Below are 15,255 nucleotides of genomic sequence, written 5' to 3' on the forward strand. Positions count from 1 at the left end.
CAAAACCAACAATCCAAACAGAACTCTTCCTCTCAAACAACTAATTGCATAACCTGCATGTTTTGAATCAATACCTACCCCAGCGACTTCAGCTGAGGTGGTTTCCATCCAGACAGAAACTACATACAAAAGAGTATCCTTCACTCATCTCCTGCGATTGCACACAACTCATCACCTACCCCCCACGCACACAGCTGTTAACACCCCAGACCTTTTGATTTGAAGCAAAAATCATGTCTCTGTGGAAGATCCAATTGGGGTGTTGTGGTCAGTCCACTTTGATATCCCTACACGCTCACTCTCCCACACAAAATCCCCCACCTCCCACACATCCCCCTCAACCCCCAACCAGACAAACCAAACAGATTACAGGCACAGCCTTAGCATCACTCATACCACCCCATTGTCCCCACTTGCACATACCCCCACTCTTATCAGCAATTACAACACCATCATCACACAGGCACTCAACAAAATGCCCCCCCTCAAATCACAAAAACCCTGCAGCCAACAACATAAACCATGGTGGAACAGCTCCCTCCTCTCTATCAAGTAGGAAGTCGGACACCTAGAACGGGTTTGAAAAATAACCCAGGCCCCACAACCAGAACACCACCCAAACACTTCAGCAACAAATACAAAACAGCCATACACAATGCCAAGAGCTCCAATCAGCCACCAACCGTACACAGAAACTATTCAAAATTGTAAAATCCCTCTCCAAACATACATCCACACCTTCCACTCCCCATCCACTTGCAGTATGCCATAATGGTTGTCGACATTTTCGTCGGCGGAATTATGGGCGGTGCAGTGATCACATAGATTCAATTGAATGTGTGAAACCGGTCACCACTTTCTGGAATTTCCAGCTTCCTCCCTTATTTTGAGGTGGATCTGAATGTCACTGACATAAATGCCCGCCTAGGTTTTAAGCATTGAGGATGCTTGTCAGGGTGTCATGTAAACGTTAAGGAAGATCCGTTGCCATGTTGTCCTTTCCTTTAGAGCACAGAGCAGGTGATGTTTGTAGTTTCTGGGAGAAAAGGTTGGCATTAAACCAGGTGGGTTTGGTTTACCTGGTTTACCTGGAAGGACAAGAGCAAGTTCGCTCTACTCATTCCTACATTATCATTTAGACAACAGAGGAGGAGGATGTCATTGATAGCATCAAAATCCACTGAGAGTGAGTAGGACTATGGCCCTTGCAGAATTTCTTGCTTAAGTTCAAAAGGAGAATGTCGGTCCCACCACAAGGAAACACATCCAGCTTGTTGCTAGTGAGGATGTGATTTTCTTCCTGATGGGAGGAAACCTTGGAATCCAATTCCAGTTTTAAGGCTTTTTTCCTCAAAGTGGAGACCCGAGATAGATCTGCAATTCTGAGACTTCTCTAGAATTGCTTTTTTTTATGTGGGGTTGGGGGAGAAGGGGATGGGTGAAGATGGCAAGCGTCATTTCTAGGATCTTTTTCCTCTGAAGTGAGGCGATTGTACACTTTTGCGTTGGTAAAGCAAGGGCACACAGACCCAGTTTCAACCCCCCGCCATGGAAGAGATCCCTTGGCAGAGACACTGGCTTCAAAGAGTTAAGCTTCTCATAACTTCAGGCTTAGAGACCCAGGTCAGAACGCAACACAATGGTACAGCATCTCTGAAAGGGACTACTCCATAGTTACACAAAATATATTAATTTTGGCATGGTAGAAAAGTACAGAGAAATACCAGCTCATGGAATGTCTGAAAAACATTTATTTTCAGGAGTTGTCAGACTCCAAAATGTCTGCTCAGAAGTAGGTGGTTCTTTGTTTTTTTTAGTACACTCTTCAGGCCTAAAAAGGATTAATCATACATGTTGAAATGTGTTTTTAACTCAGCTGGAAAAATAAAGAAGGACAAATTAACACAAAAACCCACTTAAAAGAATTGATGATGCAACTCAAAAAGGCAATCACCTCCCAGCATTATCATGTACAATAGTTTTGGAAACAAAGGATTTATTGGGAGACAGTGGAACCGCATATGAGTAGGAGTGGAATGATCTGTCACACAGACTCAATTACTGCAATTTGAAATTATCTGTGTTGTACCTCTGCAACAATCGTGCACTAGGGAACTCCTCGTACATCGCCACAGAGCAAGACATTCTTTTCGCAACCCAGACTGCGATGGACATTAAAACAAGAACAAGTAATGCTAAAATGATCAAAACAAGATCCCGGCCAAAGAACTCATGACAGCTTATTGGCCAGGGCGTCCTGCAACCTATGAGTTAATTCCCAGTCAGCTTGTTAAGTGGTTTCATCCAAGCCGTAGCTGGAGTCATGCATCTGACCTCACCATGGTTCAGTGACAAGTGCTGTTCTTCGAGCCACAGCTTGAGGTATAATATTTGGCAGTCACAGATCCAAGGATTGCTGGAGAGGTCAACTTCCAATAGGTGAGGTAGGTTGTCGAAGTGACCAGCAGGGACTGTGGTCAAGCTGTTGTTCTGAAGGTAGAGCTTGATTGTGTTGTGGGGCAGATCTGGCACCTCGTGGAGCCTTTTTGAGCTGCAGTCGATCACCATTCCCTTCCGTTCTATGGTGGTGCAGATGCATGAGAGAGGGCATATGTCACCATGGATGATGCCCGCCAGAAACCACAAGGAAAGCAGGCCAACAGTCGATGGCTTTGCCTTGAACATCTGCATACATGAGCAAAAGAAAGGTGGCGTTTTAGAAAAAGGTTGTTCTTGTTGTCCGATCATTTTAAAAGACATGGTAGTAGCTACTGGCATTCAAAAATTAGAATAGGCAAATTAGATGATATGTGTTGAATTGTATAGACAAACGTAATTGTTTAGTAAAACCTTTGCATTGCCTACAAACTTTAAATATTGGTGTCAGTTAACAACTATGGTGCCTGCACCCCATGCTCGTCCATCTCAGGAGACCCTCGCCTTTGTAAACAGCCCTCTATTACTACTCCCCCGTTTTCCTACATCAATCTGGCTCCATCCTGCACAGCAAATACTTGGGAAAGGGTTTTGGGCCTTTTTTGTGCTCTGTTGGAGGGATATTTAATGCTTTTAGTGTCTGTTTTTTCTCTGTATTGCTCCTAGACGGCACTGTGTTTGTCGTCCTAGTTCTTTGTCTCTTTCTGGCTTTTTCCTTTCCCCTCCCCCTCTCTATCTCTTAAGCACTGCTCCTAGGCCAGCCATCACCCGGGCAGTGAGACAAGTGGCATTACACAAAATGTGGGTGCCCTCCCTGCGAGCCATGATGATGGGGGCTCCCCCTTCAAGCTCAGCAACAAAGCATGGGCCACACCCACACCACACTAAGGGCGTGCTTGGACGCCCATGCATGTACAATGTGCATGATGATCATGCTTCTGGAAGGAAATGCTGCACGCTGCACTAGGGGAAAGATGGAAATATGTGTTTAAATCAAACCTTAAATCTTTCACCTAGCGTAGAAACAAGGGGGTTACGCCTGGCTCCTGAGTCCTGATACCCAAATGTACCAGCCAACTCAGAGTAGACCTATACTTTCAGTATCAGCTTGTCACAGATGTTCCTGCCCTCATAGGTTGTGGGGATGCCAGTAATTTTCTAGATGATCATTGGGCCTCAGAACATCGAGTGTTAAAGAGAACGGACTCCTGTACTAATTTCAGTGGAAGGTGTGGATGGATCCCCTTTATCATTGGGACCCATAAAAGTACAAACATCAGAGATATAACTGCAGATTTCTTCACACACAGAGTCCATCAGATTTGACCTGATAAAGGCTGCACATTATCCCATAATAGTGAGTCTCCCTTGGATCAGGCAAAATAATCCTTTGATGAACTGGACAGCAGGCACTTTATTTTGGGGTTCAAAATACTGTCTTTCACATTGTTTGGGTCAGGGAGATATTGGATTTTGCACTCACCTGCATGTCAAGGAAGAAAAGATCATCTCATTGCTGCATTTATTACCACCGGAATATCACACTTATCAGCAGGTGTTTTCTGATGAAGAGTTTGAGGAATTACCTCCTCATGGGTCTGAGGATTGCACCATCCATCTTCTGCCCGATACTCCAGTATCTATTGGACGGATGTATACCTTGTTGGAACCTGATAAAGATGCGCTGAAACAATATTTTCAGACAATCCTTCCGAATGGATTGATTACAAAGTCTAAGTCACCTGTAGGGGCTTCAAAGTTTTTTATGCCTAAAAAGACACAACTGAGCTACGCCCATGTATAGAGTACCGTGGACTGAAATAAATCGCTCTCAAGGACCAATATCCACTTCTTTTGATACCAGACATCATTAGAGGTCATACAGAGAGCTTCCATCTTCATTAAACTGGACCTAAGGGGCACGTACCATCTGCTCCAGATTCATAGTGGTGACGAGTGGAAAACTGTTTTCTGCACTTTATTCGGCCACCTCAAATACCATGTGATGCCTTTTGTTCTGGCAAATGCTCCCCAGGTTTTCCAGCGATTTATGGATCATCTTCTTGCAGACCTCATGTTACACTCTGTAGTCGTTTATCTGCACGACAAACTGACTTTTTCCATCAACCTACAAGAACATCAAGCCCATGTTGGTGAAGTGCTCTCTCGCTTTTTACTGAACCATCTCTATGCCAAACTGGATAAGTGCCAGTTTCATCAGGCTTCTGTGAGTTATTTGTGATTTATTCTCTCCTCAGTGGCTGCTTCTATGGATCCTAGAAAAGTGCAAGCCATTATGGAATGGAAGGAACCTCATTCTGTGAAAGACATACAAAGATTTCTGGGCTTTTCTAATTTCTATCGTAAGTTTATCCCTAACTTTTCTAAGAAGATTCTTCCATTTACTGCCCTCTTAAAAAAAGGGGTGTGTTTTCACTGGAACAAATCTGCCAACGAGGCTTTCCAGGAGTTGAAAGAACATTTTATTCAGGCCCCTATTTTGCAACTGCCAGATCAGACCCAGCCATTCATATAAGAAACAGATGCCTCTAATTCCCTAATAAGAGCAGTTCTGAAACAACAATTTGAAGATGATGGCGAGCATCCTATAGCCTTTATCTCAACGACCTTGTCGCCTTCCGAACAAAACTATATTGTTCTCGAGAAGAACCTGTTGGCAATTAAACAGGCCTGTATAGAATGGTGTCATCTTCTGTTGGGATCCAAATACCAAGTCACAGCCTGAAACGACCACCGTAATTTGAAGGTTCTTCAACAGCAAGAATGCCAGAATAGCTGACAACTCTGATGAGCTTACTTAGTTGCTTCATATACCTTTTCTCTACCTTTCTGCCAGGAGTGGACAATCAAATGTCTGATGCCTTGTCATGTATACATCTTGACATCGAAATAGGTATGCAAAAAGAGAAAGTTACTGCCTGAAGCTTCATTTTTGTTTATGATCTCCACATTTCTACAGAGGGTCCATCGGCCACTGTGACTCTTGAGCCAACAACAAACCACAAAGGAGAACATCTTTCATGAAGGCCAAGGACTGTTGTCTCATGGGCATGAGCTCTATGTACCCACCCCTTCTTTGCAACAGGAAGTCTTGCAGATGTGCCATGACTCAAAAACAGCTGGTAATCGTGGAGTCTGTGTCACGATGGAAAAAATCAGCCGTCATTTCTGGTGGCCTGTTATGCAACGGGATGTCTGAGATTACGTGGCTGCATGTAATGTCTGTCAACAAAGCAAGAATCCCCGGAGACTCCCCTTGGGGAAGTTGGTTCAGCCAGCATTACCTACTGCCCCTTGGCAACCCATCAGCACTGACTTTATTGTTGACTTACCATTATCAAATAACTAGAGCACCATAATGGTGACTGTGGACTCTTTTACTAAGACGGCACATAATTTAGCCCTACCTCAAGTTCCATCGGCTCAACACATGGCTAATGTCTTTCTACATACCATATTTCGTCTACATGGTTTGCCTACCATCATCCTATCAGACCGAGGACCACAGTACACCTCCGGTTTGTGGAAACACCTATGCAAATCGCTAGGTGTTCAAAGGGCCTTAACCACAGGATACCAACCGCAGTCAAATGGTCAGACAGAGAGGTTGAACCAATTATTGGAGCAGTACTTACGCTGTTTTGTTTCAGCCACTCATGACAAGTGGGCTGATCTACTTCCATATGCAGAATTCGCATACAACAACTCCATTCATACTGCTATTTGAGTTAGCCATTTTTTCTGTTACTGCGGATTCCATCCTATCTGCATGCCTTCGGTTACCCTCTCTGGTTCTAAAGCACCATCTGTTGATGAGCATATTGACAAGATCCAAAATGCTCAGTCTCTAGCTTTGCAGGCATTGCGAGAAGCCAGAGCCATCAGTGAACATCATGCAGATCAAAAACGTTTAGCAGCTCAAGAAATGAAGACAGGTGATCTGGTTTGGCTCTCTTCTCGCTACTTACCCCACCATGTGGTGCCCTCCAAATGGTCACCATGCGTTTTTGGTCCCTTTAAGATCTTACAACTTGTCGGTAAGGTAGCCTTCAAGATCCAGTTAACTCCCTCCTGGTATAGGATACATTCGGTGTTCCATGTCTCACAGTTAAAACCGCATGTCTCTGATCACTTTCGCAGACAGGACTGAAGAGCTCCGGCTCCTCTTGACACTGCCTCTGGACCTGAATATAAAGTCAAGGATCTATATGATTCTCATTATCACAGGGGTCAATTGCAATATCTTATTGACTGTCTGACCATACTTGGGAGCCAGCCACAGCGCTACATGACCGGCTCCTCCTGTGGGGTTGCTTTAGACCTTTACCCCATCGGAGGGGGCATACTCTCAGGACTTCCTCCACTTCATGGTCGACCTGGCAACAGTGGCGATGCAGGCACCTGCATGGTGTCTATAATTCCACAAGATGGTGCTCTGCATATGCTGTAAGGGGAACTGCAAGTAGCAATCCAGTGTTTCCCAAGATGGACGCTCTGTACGGCGTTGTGTCATGAGATTGGAACACCTGCCTGTTAAGATGGATTTCTAAACTCTGACCTGGTGGGCAGAAGTTTAGGAGGCCACCCTTGGTTTAATGAAACAGGGGAACCTTCTGGACAAGCCAGACCAATTTATGTAGCTTGGAAGGTGGTCAAGACTAAGGGCCTCATTACGAGATTGGTGGTAGTCATGGCGCTATTTGCGCCATGACTGCCACCAATAACGGGTCCGGCATCGGTGTTGTTCAGTGGGGACTTACCGGTGTAGTCCGACCCTGGCGGGACCGGTAAGTCCCCATTGAACAAACCATTCTCCATTCCCATTTGAGCCCCCATAGGGCTCAATGGGAATGGGGAGGATGCTAATAACGGGCTTGCGACTTGCAAGCCCGTTATTAGCGCCCTGGCCCTTAGCGGAAACCGTAAGGGATGTGTGGTCGGACCACACGTTCCTTACGGTTCCCTCCAAGGGACCTCAGAATAGGGCGGTAGGGGATTTCCGGCACTGGTCTCCTTCCCGATGCAAGGTATCCCTTAGCACCCTACTCGTAATGACCCCCTAAGTCTCAGGAGGGGTGAGAGTGATCGGAAGCCCGCAATGAGCACACACATTAGCTAACCACAAATTACTCTTAGACAAGTGTATATAAAAAATATCTATACATTTATTGTCAGCTGGATCAATAGACACAAGTAAACTTCAATCATATGAAAACAGTTACCACACAAAAAACTCTACTATATAACATATACAATACGTTTCCTAATGCGACAGATGAGTAAAACACAGCCACAACCTGTAAAGAGAAGGGTGAGTTAACACACTAGGAGAATTAGACAATTCTTCAGAGTCGTTCCCTAACCTTTAAGTCCAGTCCAAGAAGTGGGGAGCCCTGTGCTCAACAGTTTAGTTGTGAATAAAAACGCACGATCGTGCAGTTAGAATGAAAAGCGGGTCTTCTTGGGAGAGCTGTAGCAAGTAAGGACGGGGCATGAGGTGATGCAGAATGGTTTCACACTATTCGAGTAGGTCCTGCCGTTGGTGGCAGAGCAGTTTTCAAATGGTGAGAATAGCTAGGGAGCGCAGGCTAACCCAGCCAAATGTGGATACCTTTTTAGGGATATTCGTGCATTACATGGACGCGGTAGCTTCCATGTAGTTATGGTTAAGTTGGTGTTTCCATAGGAAGAGCACTTTTTGGGTGGCTTATAACTTAGCTCCCTCTGGACGAATCCTCACCAAACTTTGCAAAAAAAGTATATGGCCCACTCTGAATGCAAAGTTTGGAGAGGTTTGGTCCGGGGGGGCAAAGTTATAGGGGGGGTCCCAAAACTTTTGTTTTTTCCTATAGACATAATGGGAAAAAACTTTGCGCACGGCTGGACGGATTTACACCAAATTTGCGGCAGGAGCGGCGGCTTGGTCCCGAAAGCGTGCTTTTGCAAATTTGGTGTAAATCCGTCCAGTAGTTTTTAAAAAAATGACCAAAATGTAAGGCAAAAAAATGTGTGATATCTGTGTTTGCTTCGCGGACGGACTTCCCTGTTCGCTCCGCGGAGAGCACCCCGATTGGCCCATGGGCTTGCGTCATGTCTGCAGACATGCGACGTGTTGGCTGATTGGACGGCGTGGGGCGTGGGGCATGGAGCGCGTCAGATTTTCTGTGGCGCCCGCCATCTTGTATTCGCCGTCGACCGCATACAGCGCGGTGAAACTTGTATTAAAAATTGTATTTAGTGGAGTGTGTTGGTGTGTAAGAGTGTTTGGGGAGGGTGGGGAAGTATGAGATAGGTTCAATGTTTTGTTTTTTATGTGCTATACGCTTTTGTTGTGTTCGATTAGTCCGCGGAGAACGCGGCTGTTCTGACATTTTGTAAATAAACTAAATGGTGGGGTGTTCAGAGGACGCAGTATGTCTCCTTTTTGTTCGCAAGGAAGGTAAAATTGAGCTACAAACACTCACGGTGTATTTAAATGTTCGTAAATACACAAACTGGGGGTGTTCTGAGGACGCTGTCCGTATTGTAATCTGTTAAGTTGAATGTGTTCTAAGAACACTCGCGGTGTCCCGAAATGGTTGCAATTACACAAAATGGGGGTGTTCTGAGAACGTTGTTTGTATTGTTCGTTGTCAGGTTGAAAGTGTTCTACGAACCCTCCTTTTGTCCGCTGATAGTACCATTTCCTATGGGCCTCACTCGACTTTTTGTCCACTAAAGAAACGATAAATCAGGCTGGTGTGCGCCGACATTATGTGATAATCCTATGACTGGCGCTATTGACCTGGCTGACTTGCTTTTGCGACACTAAATCATATCTCCAGTTCCTAAGCCTGACATTATGAAAGCATTCATATTCCCCGCGTCTCTCCATGACGTTACAGGGTGCGTCATCAAACGCGCCCAGTCGTCTCCAGTCCTACGCGACTTTACATAGAACACGGAAGACAACACACATTAAGTCACACCACAGCGCGCCACAATTCGGAATATGAAGCTGTGATTTAAAAACAAACAGCAAGATTGTAAATTTTGTAAAGTACATTTATTTGACATCAAATGTTTAGAGAATATTCAGCGATTTGCATTTGTCTTTGTTGTCAATCCGCAAAAGTTCATGTTGAGCCACGCGATGTTCCTTTGCGGTACAGAGGGTGTTAGATCAGCTTAGAACACAGTGCGCCACAATTCGGAATATGAAACTGTGGTTTAAAAGTAAACAGCAGGATTGTACATTTGGTAAAGTACATTTATTTCACATGAAATGTTTAGTGAATATTCAGCGATTTGCAATTCTCTCTGCTGTCGATCAGCAAAAGTTTATTTTGAGCCACGCGCTATTCCTTTGCAGTAGATAGGCTGTTGGTTTATGATAAAAGCAGTAAATGGTCGCACTGATAATCGGAAGGTTGGTCCAACAACGAGGCATTAGACCACCATAATGGTTGGTATGTTGCTTCTAGCGATTGTCCCATAAAATGGTGAGGGTCATGAAGTTGCTTACATGGAGCTGCACCTGGCAGTTGAAATATCCATCTGCTGGAGTCTGAAAATCGTGACATTGGCAAAATGGGGCAACCTACCAGTTTTAAAAAACATAAATTAGTCTCACCAGCTGATCTTTATTAAAAATATTCATTTTATTTATTAGGGCGTGAAACTATTTGCTAGCAAAGATAGTGCAACGGAGTATGTTAATAATAATATTTTCGCATTTATATAGCGCTAAGAACCGTCAGGTATCTCAGCGCTGCTTATTATTACCCACGGTGTGTGGTGCTCATTTATCCACCATGGAAGGATGAAAGGCTGAGTTTGGCTGTGCTGGTATTCGAACCTGCGTTAGCAAGCTGTGCACGGATGTCAAAGGGAGTGCTCTACTCGCTGTGCCACTTGACCGGCTACAGGGAAGTGGCACAGCGAGTAGAGCGCTTGACCGGCTACAGACCGGTTAAATTATTTCTATTAACCCACTCTGTGTCGTCTGCCTTTTTCAGAGCCCTCTGAACGAAAGGGGATCAATTCGGCGGTGATAGTGCGCAGTAGAAAACAATATGTCACATTGAACGACCAAGTACAACTTGACCGGGCTCTAATGCCACGCTATTGTTATTATATTCCGGTATAAAATAATCTAAAGGGTTACTTACATTATAATTGCATTTTCCATTGTCCAAGTGTAGTGCAACCCCAAAATATGACTCCGCGTGTGCCAACGATCTTTCTCAAAGTGATATAATATACAAAAGTGGTTTTGTTTCAGAAATTTCATCTTTATCGTGTCTTACGTTTTTGCTACACTTCTTCAAAAGAAGTCTTTCAGCACAATCTCTGTCTGTCAAGGTAAAAAAAAAATAGAACCTTATACTGGGAGTCGTGGGCCACTCCGGGCCGCGAGAAAAAAATGGAAGCAGCTGACCTTCACTGTGAACGAGCATAAATGCTTACTTTGCAACATTCTGTGTAAAGCCATCTGTGAGAACTTGCTGTTTACACTACATCTTTGTATATTGTTTGCGTGCTAATAAAAAAGTTTGTTTAAGGGACGTTATGGTTCCAAGTAAAGCCGAAAAACCCCTGAAATTCGCCTTTTATGGTAAGCTAAGCAAGCATAACTCGCGCCACCACCGTGCATTGCTAAAACTAACACACAGGACATCAAAGATGACATCGCAAATGTCATTGATGACATCACTGATGACATCACATGTGCATTTACTTTTCATGAAATTTGTGAACTAGGGATTTTTATTATAATGTTGCGAAAAAAGTGTCAAGGATCATTGCAATAAATATCATACCGTAATTAGTGCTTTGAACGATGCATTGATATAAATAGCACTGTATTATGGGGTTCTATCTAGTATACTGAGCTACTAATGGAGAAACATAGCATTGTGTGCAGCGTACAAGATGAAAGTATAATATTTGTAATGTTAATATGATGAATAATGAAATGATAATTGTCCTGAAATGTTCGAAAATAAACAAAATGGGGGTGTTCTGAGGACGTTCTTCGTATTGTGTGACTGCTTAGCTGTATGCAATGAGGGAATGGCACAGAGAGTAAAGTGGAAATGGTAGAAGGGGTGTCAAAGAGTTACGCGGTCTGCGGACACCACGGCTGTCCGTGGACAAGGGTGTGCTTCATCCGGGGTTTTCCAGCAAATCCAACATGGAAAGAAGACTGTACGGATTAGCCAATCAGATGTCGAGGTTGTGGATTTGTGTTGAAAGAGACTGTGTGTGGTGAAGATGGCAGAAGTAGAGAAAGTCAGGGTGTTAGTGCTTGGAGATATGTTTGTGCATGGTTTACAACAGTAAGCTCGATGCAGGCATGTTGAAAAGAACTTTAGTGTGAAAGGAGTGGAGGTGGTGTGGAGCACTGTGCCTGATTGCAATGTACAGGGAATTGTACAAGTTTGTGAGCATATGGCCACGATGAACAGTCCGCATGTGGTAGTTTTGCACTAAGTTGCTTTCCATTTCGGCAACGTCAGTGCCCCTACTTTGTTGGCTGATTTGGAACGCTTGGTTCAAGCCGTAATGAAGATCCTTCCAAATGCGAAAGTAATTTTTTCTGGATTACTACCTAGGGCAATATGGGACAATAGTTCCGTTTTTTGTCCTCAGCAAAACATTTCTAGGTGTGTTATCAACCGAGGCATGTGTGCCTTCATGCTTAGAGCAGGTATGTTCTTCTGTAATAATGAGAATATTGATGCCAGTAATACTGTTCATTTTAAAGAAGATGGCATCTCTTTATCTTTTACGGGAAATGCCTTCCTATTTTGGAATGTAAGGGTTGCTTTGGAGAAGGTTATGTGAAGATTTTAGGAGTAAAGTAAGAAAAAAAACCAAGAAAAAAATACAAAATAACAGGTGTCTGTCAAGCATCTGTAAAAAAAACAAAAAAAACGGCTCTTTTCAGAGCCAACTTCAAAGGGGAAATGGGGCACACTATTTAAATTTACATTCACCACGCTCAGATTCTCGATATGTCCGCGGACATGGCGGTAGTCTGCGGACATCAAAATCACTACGTGGGGGTTCAGTATGTTCTATGTTACATGTATATGAAGTCAGGGATATTATGGTTAAGTTGTGCTACTAAAAACCTATGAAATTCAGTGAAAAAACTTTGTTAAAGGGACGTTATGGTTAAGTTGCGCTACGAAAAACCTATGAAATTCAGTGAAAAACCTTTGTTAAAGGGACGTTACGGTTAACTTGCGCTACTAAAAACCTATGAAATTCAGTGAAAAAACTTTGTTAAAGGGACGTTATGGTTCAGAGTAAAACCGTAAAACCCCTGAAATTCGGCAGTTATGGTAAGATAAGCAACCATAACTCGCGCCACTTTGCACTGCTAACACTAACACCCAGGACTTCAAAGATGACATCACAAATGTCATTGATGACATCACTGATGACATCACATGGCTGGCTCTCCCTTTTTTTCCTTTACTGACATATCTAAGCCACATAGTTTTCTTCAGTAACAGTCAGGAAGTAAGAATTGAAAAGGTACTATATTTGTAGACTTAGGGTCAAGTCAAATCATATGAAACATATACATAGCGGAAGACACAGGCTTGAAAGAGAGCAATCCTTTCTGTGCATGAAGATAATCATCAGGGTTATCAGCACTTTCTCATAGTTTTATTTTTATTACTCTACCTTCCCTGTATATGCTCATATTTGTATACATTATACTCACTCTCCTTTCCTTTGGGTGCAGTCACATCATGTGATACACATACATATGGTAAGTAGCAGCTTTGAAACAGAGCAATAGTTTCTCTGCATAAAGACAATCAGTTAGGTTACGAACTCCTTCTGCTACTACTTCTGCTTTTTTGTTTACTTCACTGTCCAAGTATATACTCATATTTGTATGTGTTGTTGTCTCTTTGTGTTTTGTCTGTAATAATTATGTATTAAGTGGGTTTTATTATCTACTTATTACATGTTTCACAGTACGCAAAACTCTAATAAGAAAGCAGTTATCATTTCACTATTCAACATGGCAAGATTATGAATATGGCACCTTCATCATGTATGCTGCACACACTGCCTATGTTTCTGCATGAGTAGCTTAGTGTACTGGATAGAACTTCATAATAGAATGCTATTTATATCAATGCATTGCTTAATGCACTAATTAGCTCATGATATTTATCCCAATGATCCTTGACAGTTTTTGGTCAGCATTATAAGAATCCCTTGTACAGAGTTTTTATGAAAAGTAAATGCACATGTGATGTCATCAGTGATGTCATCAATGACATTTGTGATGTCATCTTTGATGTCCTGGGTGTTAGTGTTAGCAGTGCACGGTGGCGCGAGTTATGGTTGCTTATCTTACCATAACTGCCGAATTTCAGGGGGTTTTCGGTTTTACTTTGAACCATAACGTCCCTTTAACAAAGTTTTTTCACTGAATTTCATAGGTTTTTAGTAGCGCAACTTAACCATAACGTCTCTTTAACAAAGTTTTTTCACTGAATTTCATAGGTTTTTCGTAGCGCAACTTAACCATAACGCCCCTTTAACAAAGTTTTTTCACTGAATAAAAGATATAGGTTGTGCCAGGGGGCCACCAGTAAGTGATGCAAATACTCACCAACCCTTGGCACAGTCTGGACCAAACTTTTCCAGTTTAGTCGAGGTCTCCAGTAGGTTTGAATCTGCAGTTTCGCAGTGCTCCTGCTCTCAGCGGCAGCATGATAGAACGATCATCCGTGACGGGACAGTTGCCTTTTCTCAGCTTCCAAAGGAGATACAAAGACAATTCTAGTGCAGCAGGCTTCAGGGCACAGGAGAGCAGATCGCCAAGACACCTGCTGTGACTGTCACCAACAGGTAGTGATGCAGGAATCACAGATCGATGCAGCATTACGCACTCTCCTAATTCAGTACCTAGAGGAGCTAGGCCTGTGGAATTTGGCAGAAGAGGGACCACAAGCAAGCAATGCCCCAAGTCTAAGGCTTCCACTCAAGATGGCAGTGATTCAGCAGGATACCCTGAAGTAGAGCTGGACAGTTCACTGGATGACTCAGTAACACTTCTGGAGGGGCTCGTTTGGTGGGTAAGCAGGGTAAGCAGAGAGTAGTTGTTCCCACTACTCCATAAGGGTGAAACACCATGGCAGGCCTTCTTGATCGATTAAGAAAACAGGAGTCCGACTGGACAGCAGAGGGTGAAAGGTGCCAAACCTTCCCAAGCATCTACGGCTAACAAGTCTGTTTCTTCATTGCAGGATACTTGGCTCCTTCTGTAGTTCGGAGAGAACTCAGGTGATCGAGCTGGAATGGATGCAGAGCCCCTTCTCTTGGCCAAGATTAGCTTGGTGCCAAAATCGAGGACTTCCAATCGAAGATCTGCTTTCATGCAGGCATCCCAGTCATGGACCTATCATGGTACAGTGTGGTCCCAGTTATTCTGGCACTGGTACCAGTAGTGTGAATTGGGACCAGACAGTCTCAACCCGCTTCATGGGCACACACACGTGATAGGCAGGTTTTCGCAGGATGCTGCATGCCCAAATAAGGAAAACCCGGGTTACTAGAGCTGGGTGAAGGCAAGGGATAAAATCGCCATGGGACAGAACAAAAGACTTTGTGGCTCTGCCATTTTCGGACCTGTCCACAGTCTTGAACCAAACGCACCAAACGCAAAGTGATTCAGCAAAAAGACGTAAAACACTTATAAAAAGTACCTGCTGCCACCAGTTTGTCCCAGGCACACTCATACAATCCCCAAAAAACCCTTTGAGGGTGTCTAGGGCCCTAAAA

At 43.7% G+C, this 15,255-nt stretch overlaps 1 pseudogene; it reads right to left on the reverse strand.

Moving 5' to 3' along the window:
* Window positions 1–1,781: 1,781 nt before the first annotated feature.
* LOC138567757 (platelet glycoprotein IX-like) lies at window positions 1,782–2,760 on the reverse strand (annotated as a pseudogene).
* Window positions 2,761–15,255: the final 12,495 nt, after the last annotated feature.

This window comes from Ambystoma mexicanum, chromosome 2p (genome assembly GCF_040938575.1).
Source record: "Ambystoma mexicanum isolate Mex_15411 chromosome 2p, UKY_AmexF1_1, whole genome shotgun sequence".
In the NCBI taxonomy this organism is placed as follows: Eukaryota; Metazoa; Chordata; class Amphibia; order Caudata; family Ambystomatidae; genus Ambystoma; species Ambystoma mexicanum.